The sequence below is a fragment of the Lithobates pipiens genome, unplaced genomic scaffold (assembly GCF_037356315.1).
Source record: "Lithobates pipiens isolate NorthernLeopardFrog02 unplaced genomic scaffold, aLitPip1_a1.2 Scaffold_78, whole genome shotgun sequence".
Taxonomy (NCBI): Eukaryota; Metazoa; Chordata; class Amphibia; order Anura; family Ranidae; genus Lithobates; species Lithobates pipiens.
Genome location: NW_027507901.1, coordinates 383,202 through 404,892, shown reverse-complemented (window position 1 = coordinate 404,892; position 21,691 = coordinate 383,202). Strand labels below are relative to the sequence as shown.

At 47.1% G+C, this 21,691-nt stretch overlaps 1 protein-coding gene across 1 annotated transcript in view; it reads right to left on the bottom strand.

The window, feature by feature from the left end:
- Positions 1-21,691, bottom strand: part of LOC143959505 (uncharacterized) — a 90,273-nt gene that overhangs the window by 33,530 nt on the left and 35,052 nt on the right. The window lies entirely within an intron of this gene.

Sequence of the window (21,691 nt, the reverse complement as noted above, 5' to 3'; positions counted from 1 at the left end):
TCGGTACAGAGAGGGGGAGGGAGGAACCGGCGTCATAACATGACGCCGGTTTGTTTACAAGTGATCACTCCGTCATTTGACGGAGCGATCACGTGGTAAACGGCCGCGCTGAGCGGCCGTTTACCGTGATTTGTGATGCGCCGGGTCCTGTGGACCCGGCGGTCACGGATGCTCTCGAGTGCGCGCCCCAGGGGGGCGCGCGAGAGCAGAATTCTGGGAGGCCGTTAATTAACGGCCTCTCAGAGTTAAACAACCGCCCTGAAGCCGTTAATCGGCAATGGGCGGTTGTTAACCTCCTCGCGCCCGCCCTATAGCCGAATGACGGCCGTAGAGCAGGCGCGTTCGTCCGGGCGGTCGTCCCTGGACGGCCTGATGTTTACTTCCGCAATGCGCGCCGCCGCGGGCGCGCATCGCGGAAGTTCTGTGTTCGCCGTGTCCCCCGGGGACAGGCAAACACAGATCGCTGTAAACGGCCAATCACAGCGGCCGTTTACAGCGTGATCGGCGTGTCCAATGGGAGATGATCTCATATGTAAACATATGAGATCATCTCGCAGCGCCGCTCTCCTTCCTCGCACAGACAGTGCGAGAGGGGAGAGATGAACGACTGCAGCGGCAGCCGTTCTGATTGTGGAAAAATAAATAAATTAGAAAAATGAAATAAAAAGTGCCATCCGCCCCCAGCAGTGCCATCCGCCCCCAGCAGTGCCATCCGCCCCCAGCAGTGCCATCTGCCCCAGTGCCATCCACCCCAGTGCTACCTGCCCCCAGTGCCATCCACCCCAGTGCTACCTGCCCCTAGTGCCATCCACCCTAGTGCTACCTGCCCCTAGTGCCATCCACCCCAGTGCTACCTGCCCCCAGTGCCATCCACCCCAGTGCTACCTGCCCCCAGTGCCATCCACCCCAGTGCTACCTGCCCCCAGTGCCATCCACCCCAGTGCCACCTGCCGTCAGTGCCACCTGCCCCCAGTGCCACCTGCCGTCAGTGCCACCTGCCGTCAGTGCCACGTGTCATCAGTGCCACATAGTGCCATCTGTCATCAGTGCCACATATCAGTGCCATTTGTTATCAGTGCCACCTGTCAGTGTCACGTGCCATCTGTTGTCAGTGTCACGTGTCATCAATGCCACTTATCAGTGCCATCTGTCATCAGTGTCACGCGTCATCGGTGCCATGTATTAGTGCCATCTGTCATCGGTGGCACATATTAGTGCCACGTATTAGTGCCATCTGTCATCGGTGCCACGTTTCAGTGCCACGTGTCATCAGTGCCACGTATTAGTGCCACGTGTCATCAGTGCCACGTATAAGTGCCACGCGTCATCAGTGCCACATATTAGTGCCATCTGTCATCAGTGCCACATATTAGTGCCATCTGTCATCAGTGCCACCTGTCATCATTGCCACGTATCAGTGCCATCTGTCATCAGTGTCACGTGTCATTGTCCTGGTGCTTCAAAAGTGTAATAAATAGTCAACAAGTTAGATGTGTAACTTATGTTCCTAGAACACATGATGGCGCTACCTGCATGTTGGGCCTCTCTATGTGGCCAGGCTGTGAAAAAGTCCCACACATGTGGTATTGTAATACTCAGGAGGAGTAGCAGAATTTTTTGGGGGGTGTCATTTGTGGTATACACATGCCACGTGAGAGAAATAACCTATTATAATGACAATTTTGTGGAGAAAAAAAAAAAAAATGAAAAATCTTAATTTTGCAAAGAATTGTGGGAAAAAAATGACAACATCAAAAAGCTCACTATACGTCTTACTAAATACCTTGGAATGTCTACTTTCCAAAAAGGGGTCATTTGGGGGGTATTTGTACTTTCCTGACTTGTTCGGGTCACAAGAAGCGAGATAGGCCACCAGTACATCAGATGTGATCAATTTTGTGCGATTCGCACCACAGCTTGTAGACTCTCTAACTTTCACAAAGACCAAATAATATCCACTAATTTGGGTTATTTTTACCAAAGATATGTAGCCGTATAAATTGTGGCCAAAACTTATGAAGAAAAATTAATAATTTGCATAATTCTGTCACAGAAACAAAGAAATATGCGTTTTTTTTCAAAATTTTCGGTCTTTTTTCATTTATAGCGCAAAAAATAAAAACCCCAGAGGTGATCAAATACCACCAAAAGAAAGCTCTATTTGTGGGAAAAAAAGGACAAAAAATTCATTTGGGTACAGTGTTGCATGACTGAGTAATTGTCATTCAAATTGTGAGAGCACCGAAAGCTGAAAATTGGTCTGGGCAGGAAGGTGTTTAAGTGCCCTGTAAGCAAGTGGTTAACCTCCTCGCGCCCGCCCTATAGCCGAATGACGGCCGTAGAGCAGGCGCGTTCGTTCGGGCGGTCGTCCTTGGACGGCCTGATGTTTACTTCCGCAATGCGCGCCGCCGCGGGCGCGCATCGCGGAAGTTCTGTGTTCGCCGTGTCCCCCGGGGACATGCAAACACAGATCGCTGTAAACGGCCAATCACAGCGGCCGTTTACAGCGTGATCGGCGTGTCCAATGGGAGATGATCTCATATGTAAACATATGAGATCATCTCGCAGCGCCGCTCTCCTTCCTCGCACAGATAGTGCGAGAGGGGAGAGATGAACGGCTGCAGCGGCAGCCGTTCTGATTGTGGAAAAAAAAATAATTAAAAAAATGAAATAAAAAGTGCCATCCGCCCCCAGCAGTGCCATCCGCCCCCAGCAGTGCCATCCGCCCCCAGCAGTGCCATCTGCCCCAGTGCCATCCACCCCAGTGCTACCTGCCCCCAGTGCCATCCACCCCAGTGCTACCTGCCCCCAGTGCCATCCACCCCAGTGCTACCTGCCCCTAGTGCCATCCACCCCAGTGCTACCTGCCCCTAGTGCCATCCACCCCAGTGCTACCTGCCCCCAGTGCCATCCACCCCAGTGCTACCTGCCCCCAGTGCCATCCACCCCAGTGCTACCTGCCCCCAGTGCCATCCACCCCAGTGCTACCTGCCCCCAGTGCCATCCACCCCAGTGCCACCTGCCGTCAGTGCCACCTGCCCCCAGTGCCACCTGCCCCCAGTGCCACCTGCCGTCAGTGCCACCTGCCGTCAGTGCCACCTGCCGTCAGTGCCACGTGTCATCAGTGCCACATAGTGCCATCTGTCATCAGTGCCACGTATCAGTGCCATTTGTCATCAGTGCCACCTGTCAGTGTCACGTGCCATCTGTTGTCAGTGTCACGTGTCATCAATGCCACTTATCAGTGCCATCTGTCATCAGTGTCACGCGTCATCGGTGCCATGTATTAGTGCCATCTGTCATCGGTGGCACATATTAGTGCCACGTATTAGTGCCATCTGTCATCGGTGCCACGTTTCAGTGCCACGTGTCATCAGTGCCACGTATTAGTGCCACGTGTCATCAGTGCCACGTATAAGTGCCACGCGTCATCAGTGCCACATATTAGTGCCATCTGTCATCAGTGCCACATATTAGTGCCATCTGTCATCAGTGCCACCTGTCATCATTGCCACGTATCAGTGCCATCTGTCATCAGTGTCACGTGTCATTGTCCTGGTGCTTCAAAAGTGTAATAAATAGTCAACAAGTTAGATGTGTAACTTATGTTCCTAGAACACATGATGGCGCTACCTGCATGTTGGGCCTCTCTATGTGGCCAGGCTGTGAAAAAGTCCCACACATGTGGTATTGTAATACTCAGGAGGAGTAGCAGAATTTTTTGGGGGGTGTCATTTGTGGTATACACATGCCACGTGAGAGAAATAACCTATTATAATGACAATTTTGTGGAGAAAAAAAAAAAAATGAAAAATCTTAATTTTGCAAAGAATTGTGGGAAAAAAATGACAACATCAAAAAGCTCACCATGCCTCTTACTAAATACCTTGGAATGTCTACTTTCCAAAAAGGGGTCATTTGGGGGGTATTTGTACTTTCCTGACTTGTTCGGGTCACAAGAAGCGAGATCGACCACCAGTACATCAGATGTGATCAATTTTGTGCGATTCGCACCACAGCTTGTAGACTCTCTAACTTTCACAAAGACCAAATAATATCCACTAATTTGGGTTATTTTTACCAAAGACATGTAGCAGTATAAATTGTGACCAAAATTTATGAAGAAAAATTAATAATTTGCATAATTCTGTCACAGAAACAAAGAAATATGCGTTTTTTTTCAAAATTTTCGGTCTTTTTTCATTTATAGCGCAAAAAATAAAAACCCCAGAGGTGATCAAATACCACCAAAAGAAAGCTCTATTTGTGGGAAAAAAAGGACAAAAAATTCATTTGGGTACAGTGTTGCATGACTGAGTAATTGTCATTCAAATTGTGAGAGCACCGAAAGCTGAAAATTGGTCTGGGCAGGAAGGTGTTTAAGTGCCCTGTAAGCAAGTGGTTAAATAACATAAACCATAATAAAAACAGTAACAAAACAATAACATCAGTTATGACCAAAACATCAGCTCCCCCTAGTGTTGGTCTTTGCAGGTACACCAATAACCCTCAGGTTATATCCAAAAATGATGACACTGCGGTCCCTCTGACGTGGGTTATTGGGCCTCAAGCCGACAGGCTGACTCAGAGACACCCACCTACCGCAATGCCCCCATAACCAATTACCAGATAACCTCCGTTAACTGGAGTACCACCCACAGGACCCGTACCACCGACAGATCCTGACTCTTCATTCAGAACTCTCTTCCTCACCCACAAAGACCAAACACCAGCCACTGCCACGACAGTCCACGTTCTAGTCCTGAAAGAGAAAAACACAAACACACAACACAGGAAAAAAAACACACCTCAACATATACAACCCAAGCTTAGGGAGGGGGGGTGGGAAACTTTTTTCTTGAATGCTTCCTCGTGGAGGGGGCGGGATCAACTTCTCTGCACTGAGTAACTCACAAGCTACTCCCCTCGGCCAATCCCCCGCCCCCTATCATGCAGGGCTGACATGCACTGTTCACACAGTCATGCCAGCCCTCTACCTACGGGGTTTTGTTAGCCCCTGCGGGGTCGGGCTTTTCTGAATATGTACTGTCCCCTCAAGAAAGTGGGTTGCCTTTCAAAATCCATATCCAAGGCTTATCTGCTTGATGGATTCTAAGGGGGAACCCAACACACAAATGTCAATAGTTTTCTTGCTGCAGGGAATCATATTGATTTGTTGGTTTAAAGTCATTGTAATCCCTTCAATGTTCCCGGTGAAGTGACTAGTCTCAGGTGAAACAAATCCTCCTACATCAGTTGTACCTGTTTATCTAGCGCCATCTTTCTCCTACATCCATTGAAAGTGCAGAATTTGCACATGATCTCTTGGCTCTGAAAAGCAGGGGGCGGAGAGCTGAAGTTACATCAGTGATGAGAGCTCTGGGACCTGATTGGAGGGGAGGGGAGGGACACCCCCCCCCCCTTTCACACCAGAACAGAGTTGAGGCTATCAATCTCAGGCTGTGTGCTGGAGCTCCCTCCCCCGTCATCATTTTTCTCCCGGTGTCAGAAAAACTTAACGTAAGAAGCGACTCGTGATGATAGCAGAGGAGGGAGGCAGCAGAGAGAAATGACACTTAGTGCTCTGGACTGAGACAAGTACACACTATAGAGGGATATGCTATGTTCATATTTCATGTCTGAGGTTTACAACCACTTTAAGGCATCTCCCAGGCCTGTTATTTATGGGAAGTCTGTATTATTGATGACCTTTAAGGCTCATTAAAAGACACACTCATCATTACATTTTGCTTCTTTTAATTCTTTTTGCATTGGTACATGTCTGCCATGGAAGGGTCCAGCTTGCCACGTCCTTCTTTTCTCAAAAGCTTGCAAACCGACCTTTACAAAGGCCAGAGAAAGTAAGAAGATTCGAGACCCACACACTTCAGTGGGGTTTGGTGCTGATTTCAAGGTCAGGATTTCAGACTGGGTTTAACAAACGGAACTTAGCTTGGTGAGTATGAGCTATGTATGAGCCGCACACCAGGCAATCCCAGACATCAAGGAGGTGGTAGCAGCCTCAGTCTATCTCAGTCCCAGCCACACGCATCAACGCGTTTCGTCCTATCTATGGGGCTTAGTCATGGAGGTGCATGGGGCACTCATCCCTACCATAATGCCATTAATGACCTATATACACTGTGCTATGGGAAGATGGGAGCTGGTCATGGCACACCTCAATGGATATACAGCAGGAAGATAGTATACAGTATAAGAGTAAGAGATACATTGGTGGATATATAGAATATATAACCCACAGAGCTGTGTTTATATAGGAGGTGTGCTATACATGTATGTCTATATGTGAGGAGTCCTATAGATTTGTCTATACAAGAGGAGTAGTCTATAGATGTCTATCTGTAAGAGGCCTTCTACAGATCTAACGTCTATACAGGATAAGTCTCCTAGAGATCTGAGTCTATACAAGAGAGCCATCCTATAAATCTGAGTTCAACAGGAGAGGCCTCCTATAGATCTCAGCTCATACAGGAGAGGCATCCTATAGATCTGAGTCCATACAGGAGAGGCCTTCTATAGATCTGAGTCCATACAGGAGAGGCCTTCTATAGATCTCAGCCCATACAGGAGAGGCATCCTATAGATCTGAGTCCATACAGGAGACGCTTTCTATACATCGGCGTCTAAGCAGGAGAGGCCTCTTATAGATCTCAGCCCATACAGGAGACACATCCTATAGATCTCAGCCCACACAGGAGAGAGGTTCTACAGATCTGAGTCTATACAGGAGAGGCCTCCTATAGATCTGAGTTAATACAAGGTAGGCCTTCTAAAGACCTGAGTTTTTACAAAGTAGGTCTTCTATAGATCTGAGTCTATGCAAAAGAAGCTTCCCATAGATCTCAGCCTATATGAAATGGGCATTCTATAAGATCTGAGTCTATACAGGAGAGGCCTTCTATAGATCTGAGTCGATACAAGGTAGGCCTTCTATTGATCAGTCCATACAAGAGACTTCCTATAAATCTGAGTCTATACAGGAGAAGCCTCCGACAGAACTCAGCTTATACAAAAGAGGCCTTCTATAGATCCCAGCCTATGTAAAAGAGGACTCCTATCTATAGATTGGAGCCTATATAAAAGGGGCCTCCCATAGATCTGAGTCTATATAAAAGAGGCCTTCTATAGGACCTGAGTCTATACAGAGGCTTTCTATGAATCTGAGTTTGTACATGGGTGACCTTATATAAATCTGAGTCTATACAGGAGAGGCATCCTATAGATCTAAGTATATACAGGAGACACCTTTTGTAGGCCTAAATCTATACAGGAGAGGTATGCTATAGAGCTGAGTACATACAGCACAAGTGAGGCCTCCTATAGATCTGGGTTCATACAGGGGTGGACCTTTAACGACAACACCCATAACATGCCCTCATCACCCACAGCAAACATAGCATGCCTCCATCACCAGCAGTACCCAAAACATGATCCATTATACAGAACACCCATTACACGACCCCATCACCCATAATACTTATCACATGACCCCATCCCCCGCAATACTTATCACATGACCCCATCACCCGCAATACTTATCACACGACCCCATCCCCCGCAATACTTATCACATGACCCCATCACACGCAATACTTATCACATGACCCCATCACCCATAATACTTATCACACGACCCCATCACCCGCAATACTTATCACACGACCCCATCACCCACAATACTTATCACACGACCCCATCACCCGCAATACTTATCACACGACCCCATCACCCGCAATACTTATCACACGACCCCATCACCCACAATACTTATCACACGACCCCATCACCCATAATACTTATCACACGACCCCATCACCCATAATACTTATCACTCGACCCCATAACCCGCAATACTTATCACATGACCCCATCACCCATAATACTTATCACACGACCCCATCACCCATAATACTTATCACACGACCCCATCACCCATAATACTTATCACACGACCCCATCACCCATAATACTTATCACACGACCCCATCACACGCAATACTTATCACACGACCCCATCACCCACAATACTTATCACACGACCCCATCACCCGCAATACTTATCACACGACCCCATCACCCGCAATACTTATCACACAACCCCATCACCCACAATACTTATCACATGACCCCATCACCCGCAATACTTATCACACAACCCCATCACCCACAATACTTATCACACAACCCCATCACCCACAATTCTTATCACACGACCCCATCACCTGTAATACTTATCACACGACCCCATCACCCATAATACTTATCACATGACCCCATCACCCGTAATACTTATCACACGACCCCATCACCCGCAATACTTATCACACGACCCCATCACCCGCAATACTTATCACACGACCCCATCACCCATAATACTTATCACACGACCCCATCACACGCAATACTTATCACACGACCCCATCACCCACAATACTTATCACACGACCCCATCACCCGCAATACTTATCACACGACCCCATCACCCGCAATACTTATCACACAACCCCATCACCCACAATACTTATCACATGACCCCATCACCCGCAATACTTATCACACAACCCCATCACCCACAATTCTTATCACACGACCCCATCACACGCAATACTTATCACACGACCCCATCACCCATAATACTTATCACATGACCCCATCACCCGTAATACTTATCACACGACCCCATCACCCGCAATACTTATCACACGACCCCATCACCCGCAATACTTATCACACGACCCCATCACCCATAATACTTATCACACGACCCCATCACCCATAATACTTATCACACGACCCCATCACCCACAATACTTATCACACGACCCCATCACCCACAATACTTATCACACGACCCCATCACCCATAATACTTATCACACGACCCCATCACCCACAATACTTATCACACGACCCCATCACCCACAATACTTATCACACGACCCCATCACCCATAATACTTATCACACAACCCCATCACCCGCAATACTTATCACACAACCCCATCACCCACAATACTTATCACACAACCCCATCACCCACAATACTTATCACACGACCCCATCACCCACAATACTTATCACACGACCCCATCACCCATAATACTTATCACATGACCCCATCACACGCAATACTTATCACACGACCCCATCACCCATAATACTTATCACACGACCCCATCACCCACAATACTTATCACACGACCCCATCACCCGCAATACTTATCACACGACCCCATCACCCGCAATACTTATCACACGACCCCATCACCCGCAATACTTATCACACGACCCCATCACCCATAATACTTATCACACGACCCCATCACACGCAATACTTATCACACGACCCCATCACCCACAATACTTATCACACGACCCCATCACCCGCAATACTTATCACACGACCCCATCACCCGCAATACTTATCACACAACCCCATCACCCACAATACTTATCACATGACCCCATCACCCGCAATACTTATCACACAACCCCATCACCCACAATTCTTATCACACGACCCCATCACACGCAATACTTATCACACGACCCCATCACCCATAATACTTATCACATGACCCCATCACCCGTAATACTTATCACACGACCCCATCACCCGCAATACTTATCACACGACCCCATCACCCGCAATACTTATCACACGACCCCATCACCCATAATACTTATCACACGACCCCATCACCCATAATACTTATCACACGACCCCATCACCCACAATACTTATCACACGACCCCATCACCCACAATACTTATCACACGACCCCATCACCCATAATACTTATCACACGACCCCATCACCCACAATACTTATCACACGACCCCATCACCCACAATACTTATCACACGACCCCATCACCCATAATACTTATCACACGACCCCATCACCCACAATACTTATCACACAACCCCATCACCCACAATACTTATCACACGACCCCATCACCCACAATACTTATCACACGACCCCATCACCCATAATACTTATCACATGACCCCATCACACGCAATACTTATCACACGACCCCATCACCCATAATACTTATCACACGACCCCATCACCCACAATACTTATCACACGACCCCATCACCCGCAATACTTATCACACGACCCCATCACCCACAATACTTATCACACGACCCCATCACCCATAATACTTATCACACGACCCCATCACCCATAATACTTATCACACGACCCCATCACCCATAATACTTATCACACGACCCCATAACCCGCAATACTTATCACATGACCCCATCACCCATAATACTTATCACACGACCCCATCACCCACAATACTTATCACACGACCCCATCACCCACAATACTTATCACACGATCCCATCACCCATAATACTTATCACACGACCCCATCACCCATAATACTTATCACACGACCCCATCACCCACAATACTTATCACACGATCCCATCACCCATAATACTTATCACACGACCCCATCACACGCAATACTTATCACACGACCCCATCACCCACAATACTTATCACACAACCCCATCACCCATAATACTTATCACATGACCCCATCACCCACAATACTTATCACACGACCCCATCACCCGCAATACTTATCACACAACCCCATCACCCACAATACTTATCACATGACCCCATCACCCACAATTCTTATCACACGACCCCATCACACGCAATACTTATCACACGACCCCTTCACCCATAATACTTATCACATGACCCCATCACCCGTAATACTTATCACACGACCCCATCACCCGCAATACTTATCACACGACCCCATCACCCGCAATACTTATCACACGACCCCATCACCCATAATACTTATCACACGATCCCATCACCCATAATACTTATCACACGACCCCATCACCCGCAATACTTATCACACGACCCCATCACCCGCAATACTTATCACACGACCCCATCACCCATAATACTTATCACACGACCCCATCACCCACAATACTTATCACACGACCCCATCACCCGCAATACTTATCACACGACCCCATCACCCATAATACTTATCACACGACCCCATCACCCACAATACTTATCACACGACCCCATCACCCGCAATACTTATCACACAACCCCATCACACGCAATACTTATCACACGACCCCATCACCCATAATACTTATCACACGACCCTATCACCCATAATACTTATCACATGACCCCATCACCCATAATACTTATCACACAACCCCATCACCCATAATACTTATCACACAACCCCATCACCCGTAATACTTATCACACAACCCCATCACCCGCAATACTTATCACACGACCCCATCACCCATAATACTTATCACACAACCCCATCACCCATAATACTTATCACACAACCCCATCACCCGCAATACTTATCACACAACCCCATCACCCGTAATACTTATCACATGACCCCATCACCCACAATTCTTATCACACGACCCCATCACCTGCAATACTTATCACACGACCCCATCACCCATAATACTTATCACACGACCCCATCACCCGCAATACTTATCACACGACCCCATCACCCATAATACTTATCACACGACCCCATCACCTGCAATACTTATCACACGACCCCATCACCCATAATACTTATCACACGACCCCATCACCCATAATACTTATCACACGACCCCATCACCTGCAATACTTATCACACGACCCCATCACCCGCAATACTTATCACACGACCCCATCACCCACAATACTTATCACACAACCCCATCACCCATAATACTTATCACATGACCCCATCACCCACAATACTTATCACACGACCCCATCACCCACAATACTTATCACACGACCCCATCACCCGCAATACTTATCACACAACCCCATCACCCACAATACTTATCACATGACCCCATCACCCACAATTCTTATCACACGACCCCATCACACGCAATACTTATCACACGACCCCTTCACCCATAATACTTATCACATGACCCCATCACCCGTAATACTTATCACACGACCCCATCACCCGCAATACTTATCACACGACCCCATCACCCGCAATACTTATCACACGACCCCATCACCCATAATACTTATCACACGACCCCATCACCCATAATACTTATCACATGACCCCATCACCCGTAATACTTATCACACGACCCCATCACCCGCAATACTTATCACACGACCCCATCACCCGCAATACTTATCACACGACCCCATCACCCATAATACTTATCACACGACCCCATCACCCACAATACTTATCACACGACCCCATCACCCGCAATACTTATCACACAACCCCATCACACGCAATACTTATCACACGACCCCATCACCCATAATACTTATCACACGACCCTATCACCCATAATACTTATCACATGACCCCATCACCCATAATACTTATCACACAACCCCATCACCCATAATACTTATCACACAACCCCATCACCCGTAATACTTATCACACAACCCCATCACCCGCAATACTTATCACACGACCCCATCACCCATAATACTTATCACACAACCCCATCACCCATAATACTTATCACACAACCCCATCACCCGCAATACTTATCACACAACCCCATCACCCGTAATACTTATCACATGACCCCATCACCCACAATTCTTATCACACGACCCCATCACCTGCAATACTTATCACACGACCCCATCACCCATAATACTTATCACACGACCCCATCACCCGCAATACTTATCACACGACCCCATCACCCATAATACTTATCACACGACCCCATCACCTGCAATACTTATCACACGACCCCATCACCCATAATACTTATCACACGACCCCATCACCCATAATACTTATCACACGACCCCATCACCTGCAATACTTATCACACGACCCCATCACCCGCAATACTTATCACACGACCCCATCACCCATAATACTTATCACACGACCCCATCACCCATAATACTTATCACACTACCCCATCACCCACAGTACCCATACCATTTCCCCCATCACCCACAGCATCCATAGCATGCCTCTATTACTAGCAGTACCCATAGCATAATCCAATTTACAGAACACCCGTATCATGGCCCATCACCCACAGTACTCATCACATGACCCATCACCCACAGAACTCATCATATGACCCCATCATCCAGCCAAGAAATATCTCCTGCATCATCGATCCTCAAAGCCATAGAAAAAGCCTTTACAGCATTGGTTTGGAGGAGGAGGGTACCTTGTATAGGGGGTGCCAGCTGGAGGCACAGCAGGGTGAGGAGGCAGGCAGAGCTCAGCATAGTGCTACCAGACAGTCCGAGGTGACAATGACAGGAGATGAGGAGGGATGGGGGATATCTGTACATACATATACATTACATCATCATTACACCAAGTGCCCCTCCTCCCGCGCAACCATGACAATGCCATGTATGTATAAATATCCTGAAGGGTGACAAAAATACCATTTTTGCATACATTTTGGGTTTTACAGACTATGTACGGCTTTCATTTCCATATTTTATAGCCATCCATAAATGATTATTGGTGCCTCCTTCTCCATCCTCTCCGGGTTGTCTATTAAACATGCAATGTTATGGATACAATAAACCTCTCCCTGGGCACATTGATACATTGAATTTGTCTGGAGCAGAATGCGTGAGGACCAGGGATACCTGTTTATACATTGGAGGGATAATGAGGGACACTCTGGACATGGACCTCCATAGGTATTCTGTTACATGTGAACCCGGGTCATCCGAACACTAATGCCGCGTACACACGATCAAACAAGCGGGTGGAAAAGTCCGGCAAACTCAAGTCTGCCGAACAATCCCCCCCGTGTGTAGCCTCCGGCATACTTTTTTGACCCGAAAGTGCGGTGGACTTAGAATGCCGTGTTGCACTCCAATCTTCCCGCCGGACTCGCATTTCGGCGGACAATCCGGCCGTGTGTATGCCAGTCCGCCCTACTTTTGAAATGAGCGGACTTTTCCCGTCCGGAGAAAAGTCCGCCCATTTCGAGCGGGTCTCCAGGTAGGCCGGGCCCGCGAAGGAGTCATCGCTGGCCCCGCCGCCTGGTCTGGACTTAAAGGGGAACCCCAACGCCGAAAAAAATCGGCGTGGGGGTCCCCCCCAAGTCCACAACAGACCCTTGTCCGAGCACGCTACCCGGCCGGCCAGGAAAGGGGGGGGCGAGCGAGTGCCCCCCCCTCATGAGCCGTACCAGCCCCCCACCCCAAAGCACCTTGTCCCCATGTTGATGAGGACAAGGGCCTCTTCCCGACAACCCTGGCCGTTGGTTGTCGGGGTTTGCGGGCGGGGGGCTTATCGGAATCCGGGAGCCCCCTTTAATAAGGGGGCCCCCGGATACCGGCCCCCCACCCTATGTGAATGAGTAGGGGGTACAATGTACCCCTACCCATTCACCTGTAAAATAAAGTACAACAAAAAAACACAACACACGAGATAAAATAATTTATTGCACAGCTCCGGGGGTCTTCCGTCTTCGGGGGTCTTCTCGCCGGACTCCTCCGCTATCTTCTTGTAGCTCTTTTACTAGCGGAGGAGCCCGGCTTTCTTCCTCGCCGCCGTCCTCTCCTTCCGAAGAAGAAGAACGGAAGGCGGCGGCGGCGACAGAAGACTGAACCGAAGTCCCCCGAAGAACCGAAGAGGGGGACAAGACCCCCGAAGTCGGAAGAAGAGGCCGCGGCGACAAAGAAGAATGCCGGGCTCCTCCGCTAGTAAAAGAGCTACAAGAAGATAGCAGAGGAGTCCGGCGAGAAGACCCCCGAAAACGGAAGACCCCCGGAGCTGTGCAATAAATTATTTTATCTTGTGTGTTGTGTTTTTTTTTGTACTTTATTTTACAGGTGAATGGGTAGGGGTACATTGTACCCCATACTCATTCACATAGGGTGGGGGGCCGGTATCCGGGGGCCCCCTTATTAAAGGGGGCTCCCGGATTCCGATAAGCCCCCCGCCCGCAGACCCCGACAACCAACGGCCAGGGTTGTCGGGAAGAGGCCCTTGTCCTCATCAACATGGGGACAAGGTGCTTTGGGGTGGCGGGGCCGCGCTCGCTCGTCCCACTTTCCTGGCCGGCCGGGTAGCGTGCTCGGACAAGGGTCTGTTGAGGACTTGGGGGGACCCCCACGCCGTTTTTTTTCGGCGTTGGGGTTCCCCTTTAAGTCCAGACCAGGCGGCGGGGCCAGCGACGTCTCCTTCGCGGGCCCCGCCTACCTGGAGACGCGCTCGAAATGAGCGGACTTTCCTCCGCGTGTGTGGGCGAGTCCGTTCATTTCAAAAGTAGGGCGTATAGTACGGCGGACTTAGTACGCCGTATTAGTCCGCTGAAAAACTGCCGTCTGTGGGCAAGTAGCCCGTTCGGAAAGTCCGACGGACAGTCTGGCGGGAAGTCCGCCAGTCTAAGTACGTCGGACAGACGGCTACGTGTGTACGCGGCTTAAGATGAGACTTCTTCATTGTATAGGAAAAACACAAGTTTCTAGGAAAAGGATGATGATCTGGGGTCCATTTTATAAAAATAAGTAAAAGACAATAAGACATAAATATCCAACGAATACAAAGCCACAACCTACTCAACAACTGATATTATAGAGAGGAACAAAGCAAAAAACCACGTGCAACATAATCATATCACAGGAAAATGGCGCCCATCCACACATAGTCTCAGAACATTGTGAACCTTGTATGAAAAAAAAAAAAAAAGACTTATATTAGAACCCCTACTAACGCATTTCACCCAAAAGTTACATGGGTAAAATGCATTAGGGGGTTCTTCTACAGGTGGGTGGGGGACAAAGCTGGAGCCATTTTTATTTACAGTGTGCCAAGACAATGTGTGGATGGGCGCCATATTCCTGTAGTCCTAGAGAGATCCTGAGGAGTCGGTACTCATCCCAACCAGCAACGGCGCAACCAGCTGGCCAGGGTAGAAATCTGTTGCGTGCGAGCCATACTGTTTACTGCGTTTGTGGCCAAATATAAATCATATCACACCTGGAAATCAATACAATGTACGACAAAGTTCATCATCTTCATCAGATCCAATATTCAGAATGTGTGCTTGATCTTCAATCACCCCTCAGTCACCCCATTCAGAAGACCTTTCTCCAAGGGTGAACTGGGACGCCGGGGACCACAGAAGAAAGGAGAAGAAGGGCCCTCTTTGCATTTCATGGTGAAAGTTGGGCGTGGCTACAAAACATTAAAGGGAATGTAAAGGTCCATTTTTTATTTTCTAAATAGGTTCCTTTAACCACTTGCAGCCCGGAACCATTTTGCTGGTCAAAGACCAGACCACTTTTTGCGATTCTGCACTGCGCCGCTTTAACTGACAATTGCGCGGTCATGCGACATGGCTCCCAAACAAAATTGACGTCCTTTTTTTCCCACAAATAGAGCTTTCTTTTGGTGGTATTTGATCACCTCTGCGGTTTTTATTTTTTGCGCTATAAACAAAAATAGAGCGACAATTTTGAAAAAAACGCATTATTTTTTACTTTTTGTTATAATAAATATCCCCCAAAAATATATAAAAAAACATTTTTTTCCCTCAGTTTAGGCCGATACGTATTCTACTACATATTTTTGGTAAAAAAAATCGCAATAAGCGATTATTGATTGGTTTGCGCAAAAGTTATAGCGTTTACAAAATAGGGATAGTTTTATAGCATTTTTATTAATAATTTTTTATTATTTTTTTTTTACTAGTAATGGCGGCGATCAGCGATTTTTATTGTGACTGCGACATTGTGGGGGACCCATCAGACATTTTTGACACATTTTTGGGACAATTGTCATTTATACAGTAATCACTGCTATATAAATGCAGTGATTCCTGTGTAAATGACACTGGCAGTGAAGGGGTTAACCAGTGGGTGGCAGTGTAGGGGTTAAGTTTCCTAGGGGTGTGTTACTAACTGTGGGGGGGTTGGGCTTTCATTTAGTGAACACTGATCTCTGCTCCAATCACATGGAGCAGAGATCAGCGTCACTAGTTGCTAGGCAGAATGGAGAAATGCTGTTTACATGGCATTTCCTCCATTCAGCCGTCCCATGAGACGATCGCGGGGACGCCCGCGCCGATCGAGTCCGCAGGTCCCGCGACCGGACTCACGGGGGTCCCGACCAGCGCGGGAGCGACGCCGCAGGCAGCACGCTCCTGATGGCAGGGCGGCATTGAATATTGGACGTACCTGTACGCCAATATGCCTGCCCGTGCCATTCTGTCGACGTACATCGTCGTGCGCTGGTCGGGAACCGGTTAAGCTAGTGCATTGTTGGTTCACTTACCTTTTCCTTCGATTTCCCTTCTAAATGTTTTTTTTTCTTTGTCTGAATTTCTCACTTCCTGTTTCTCCTCAGTAAACTTCACACCATCATCCGAGTGGTGTTTAGTCAGCCAGAACAGCTTACTGAGGAGGAACAGGAAGTGAGAAATTCAGACAAAGAAAACAAAGAAAAAAAAACATTTAGAAGGGAAATCGAAGGAAAAGGTAAGTGAACCAACAATGCACTAGCTTAAAGGAACCTATTTAGAAAATAAAAAACAAACCTTTACAACCCCTTTAAATACTGGATGTTGTGTAGATACAGTATACTAGGTTAAAGTGTGAATTTTCTCTATGTATACATTGCACATGTCTGACTCAGTCCTTGTACCCACAGCATGCTTCCTAATTAGGTTGAGGAATAAGTGATCATCATGTTGCTCCAACATGTACGATTCTTCATTTTTCATACCTGGTTGGGGTTCCAGACCGCAGGGAGTGGTGCAAAAAAGGGTGGGTGGTGGACTTCTTCCCTTCTGGTCCTGGAAGGAAGGACTGGAACCTCAATGACCGAGCCTGGCCTGCCCTTGGTGACCACTGCCCACCCACTCACCTGATGCTCCTTAAAGGTTCAAAGGTGGACAGGCTGCATTGTTAGATGGAGGGCCGGGCCCTATAGTTTCAGCATTTGTAGAGAAAACCATCATTAAAACTGATGAGCGGGGGCCACCATCAGTCCGCACTCGTCGGTTTTGGATAGAGTGGAGATAGATTGGGACGAATGTAGAAAAAAAATCCCAAATTTTAGGTTGTCACCAGAATTGGAATAGAGGAGAAATCTTCCAATGGGGACAGTAGTTCTGGTGACAATCAAGGATTCCCTTGTTCTGTCAAATTAGCCAATTCATCAAGATCTCCAATTACGTCACTTCGGGGTTAATGTAAACCATGAGTAATTGGAGATTTTGATGAATTGCTGTTTTTACACCACACCGCCAACCATGTACAGTCGGGTACACCATATTATGAGCGGATATTCTTAGTCCGCTCCAATACTAACCAAACAAAATGGCGCCTCCGTGGCGGCGACAGATTTTTCCTTGTTACCCTCACTTTGGAGGGATTTCCTCTCCCGGCATGCACCAGTAGCCAGGAAACTCTTACTGGTTGGCTAAGAGAAGTATGACTATTCGTAAGCCAGTTTTACTGTAACTTGTCATACTAATACCAGAGGTGCCAGTGACACCTACGGGCAGCAGGCAGAAACCACAGCTACATTGAAATTAGGGGAAAACCAAATGAACATGTAGACCATAAGTATCAAACACAAGGCCTGTGGGCCAAATATGGCCCACCAGGCCACTTTATGTGGCCCTCACACCCAGGGCTTTTTTTTTTCAGCTGGAACAGAGTTCCCCCACCTCTGACTCTTGCAGCTCTCTGCCTAGCCAGCACGCACTCACATTGGGACATAATAGTGCCCACCAATGATCTCCTGCAAGTGAGAGGGAGAGACGCAGAGCCACCTAAACTGCCAGAAGGTACTAGAGCCGGGCAGATGAGATGTGAGGAAGCTTTTTTTATTGGGGGGGAACTCTGTACACCGCACACTCCTGAACTCTGCAGGTCACAGACTTCTGAACTCTGAACTGTGTAGGTAGCGCACCCATGGTATGGATATGATGGATATGGATATGGTGGATATGAATATGGTGGATATAGATATGGTATGGATATGGTGGATATGAATATGGTGGATATAGATATGGTATGGATATGGTGGCTATGAATATGGTGGATATAGATATGTTATGAATATGGTGGATATAGATATGGTATGGATGTGGTGGATATAGATATGGTATGCATTTGGTGGCTATGGATATGTTGGATATGGATACTTTGGATATGGATATGGTGAATATGAATATGGTACATATAGATATAGATATGATATGGATATGGTAGATACTTTGGATATGGATATGGGGGATATAGATATGGTAGATATAGATATGGTGGATATGGATATGGTGGATATGGATGTGGTGGATACTTTGGATATGAATATGGTGGATACTTTGGATATGGATTTATTGGATACTTTGGATATGGATATGGTGGATATATATATTGTATGCATATAGTGGATATGGATATGGTGGATATAGATATTGTATGCATATAGTGGATATGGATATGGTGGATATATATATTGTATGCATATAGTGGATATGGATATGGTGGATATAGATATTGTATGCATATAGTGGATATGGATATGGTGGATATATATATTGTATGCATATAGTGGATATAGATATGGTGGATATGGATATGGTGGATATGGATATGGTGGATATGGATATGGTGGATATAGATATGGTGGATAGTTTGGCTATGATATGTTAAATATAGATATGGTGGATATGGATGTGGAGTATGTGGATATGGTGGATAGATACTTGGAATCGGGTGGATATGGATATGGTGGATACTTTGGATATGGATATGCTATGGATATGGTGGATATAGATATGATGTATATAGATATGGTGGATATAGAGATGGTGGATATGGTGGATTTGGAAATGGTGGATATGTATATGTTGGATACTTTGGATATGTGTATGGTGTATATGGATATGGTGGATATAGATATGGTATGAATATGGTGGATTTGGATATGGTAGATACTTTGGATATGGATATGGTGGATATAGATATGATGGATATGGATATGCTGGATTTGTAAATGATGGATATGGATATGGTGGATATGTATATGGTGGATACTTTGGATATGAATATGGTGGATATGGATGTGGTGGATATAGATATGGTGGATACTTCTACACTCTGTATACTGCGTACTCCTAAGTATCTAAGTAGATACATAGTCTTACAGATACAACCGGATCTTTAAGGGCAACCATAATGCCGATGTGGCCCACAATGAATTTAAGTTTGACACCCCTGATGTAGACTATAAACTAATAAAGTTGCCTATCACCCAGCAGCACTAAATGTGACTGGTAGCCCCTGTATAAGACGGGGGGGGGGGGCTACAGTGATTTCCCCAGGCTTCAGAACCAGAATCCTACGCATTCATCTTTCCCACTCCCCCATACACGCACCAGTCATACAGTCCCTGTCTGGCAATGAGATCTGTGCCCACCTATAACTTCCATACACAGATACAAACCTGCATGCAATCGGATTGGCCATCTCATTGTCTGTCAGCCAAGTTCTGCAATATACATAAATATACAGCCACACAATGCAATCTCAGTGACTTACCAATCAGCGTACAGGGGCCGGTGACACAATACAATCACACACACAACAACCCCTTCTTCTTCCTGCATCCTTTTGAGCAATGAACACCAGATTCTCAATTCTCGGATTTATTATCACTGGGGGGGGGCATGAAAGGAAAAGACAGATGTTACAATCCAGACAAATTAGCAAACAATATTAAAATAAAAGGAGGTGACTCCAGAATATGACTTCTTCTTCTTCTGGTATGGAATGGATAATGTGGACCATCCCCTATAACCCCTTCATCCTTCCACCCCCCCCACCCCCCCAGTGACCCGCCAATGTAATAAATCTCTGCAGGGGTCTCATTAGTGATGGAAGTTGTAACATATCCCGCGGGAGAGGTGTCAGTAGTGGTTGGCGGGTGTTATATATCCCAAAGGGGGGAGGGATCTCAGTGGTGATTGGTGGGTGTTATATATCCCAAGTGGAGGAGGGGTCTCAGTATTGATTGGTGGGTGTTATATATCCTGGGGGGAGGGGTGTCAGTAGTGATTGGTGGGTGTTATATATCCTTGGGGGAGGGGTCTCAGTAGTGATTGGTGGGTGTAATATATCCTGGGGGGAGGGGTGTCAGTAGTGATTGGTGGGTGTTATATATCCTTGGGGGAGGGGTCTCAGTAGGGATTGGTGGGTGTTATATATCCTGGGGGGAGGGGTCTCAGTAGTGATTGGTTGGTGTTATATATCCTGGGGGGAGGGGTCTCAGTAGTGATTGGTGGGTGTTATATATCCTGGGGGGAGGGGTGTCAGTAGTGATTGGTGGGTGTTATATATCCTGGGGGGAGGGATGTCAGTAGTGATTGGTGGGTGTTATATATCCTGGGGGGAGGGGTCTCAGTAGTGATTGGTGGGTGTTATATATCCTGGGGGGAGGGGTGTCAGTAGTGATTGGTGGGTGTTATATATCCTGGGGGGAGGGGTGTCAGTAGTGATTGATGGGTGTTATATATCCTGGGGGGAGGGGTGTCAGTAGTGATTGGTGGGTGTTATATATCCTAGGGGGAGGGGTCTCAGTAGTGATTGGTGGGTGTTATATCTCTCAGTGGAGGAGTCTC